This window comes from Protobothrops mucrosquamatus, unplaced genomic scaffold (assembly GCF_001527695.2).
Source record: "Protobothrops mucrosquamatus isolate PMUCROS unplaced genomic scaffold, P.Mucros_1.0 scaffold102, whole genome shotgun sequence".
Classification (NCBI taxonomy): Eukaryota; Metazoa; Chordata; class Lepidosauria; order Squamata; family Viperidae; genus Protobothrops; species Protobothrops mucrosquamatus.
Genome location: NW_015386475.1, coordinates 561,091 through 561,782, shown reverse-complemented (window position 1 = coordinate 561,782; position 692 = coordinate 561,091). Strand labels below are relative to the sequence as shown.

The window sequence follows — 692 nt, the reverse complement described above, 5'->3', positions numbered from 1 at the left end:
CTAAGCTGGCTCAGGAATTCTGGGAATTGAAGTCCACGAGTCATAAAAGAGCCAAGGTACCCCTGCTTTTAGACACACACATAATTGCGCAGAAAGAAGCGCTTCGGTGCTTTATCTGGGGCGCTTCGGAGAAAAGAGTGAAGGATACTTTCGCTGAAATAGTTTCCAGCGGGGGAGGCGCAGGGTTACTACCGGTATTTCACACCTAAAGCTCCCTCCCATTCGGGGAACCTAAAGGGCCAATCCTGCCCGGTCAGGGTCCGCCCGTCACTACAGGAACCGCGAAGAGCCAGAGCCAAAATCGAAGGAGGGACCAGAGGACAGGCAGCTGCCGGAGAGCACGGCCAGCTCCAGGGCGAAGTAGAGGGCGGGCCGGGCTCCCAACCCATTCCGATTCAAACGACAAGAGATCTCGCTTCTTTCTCACCTTCCCACTTCTCCGGGACACCCCGGGTAACAGTCTTTTAGCCCGTCCGGATCATTTTTTGTCTCCCCACCATCCAGCGTTGTCCTTTCACAAGCCAAGACAACCAGCACGCTCGCCCCGCCAGAACCAAAGCGCTCGCAGCGGACTTTCCCCGCTTCTTACAACTTAGCAGACCGTCCCAACAGCCACCGCGAGAGCCCGCTACCCAGCCTTTTACGGCAGCCGAGAAAGAGCAAAATTGCCGACGTGCGCTCGTTTTCCGTAA

General features: G+C 56.4%; 1 protein-coding gene across 1 annotated transcript in view; it reads right to left on the bottom strand.

The window, feature by feature from the left end:
* The window catches only part of NEDD1 (NEDD1 gamma-tubulin ring complex targeting factor), a 38,785-nt gene extending 38,294 nt beyond the window's left edge, over window positions 1–491 (bottom strand). Inside the window, exon 1 of the mRNA XM_015812640.1 lies at window positions 428–491. The gene's annotated coding sequence lies outside the window, so the exon portion shown is untranslated. The remainder of the gene's footprint in view (window positions 1–427) is intronic.
* Window positions 492–692: the final 201 nt, after the last annotated feature.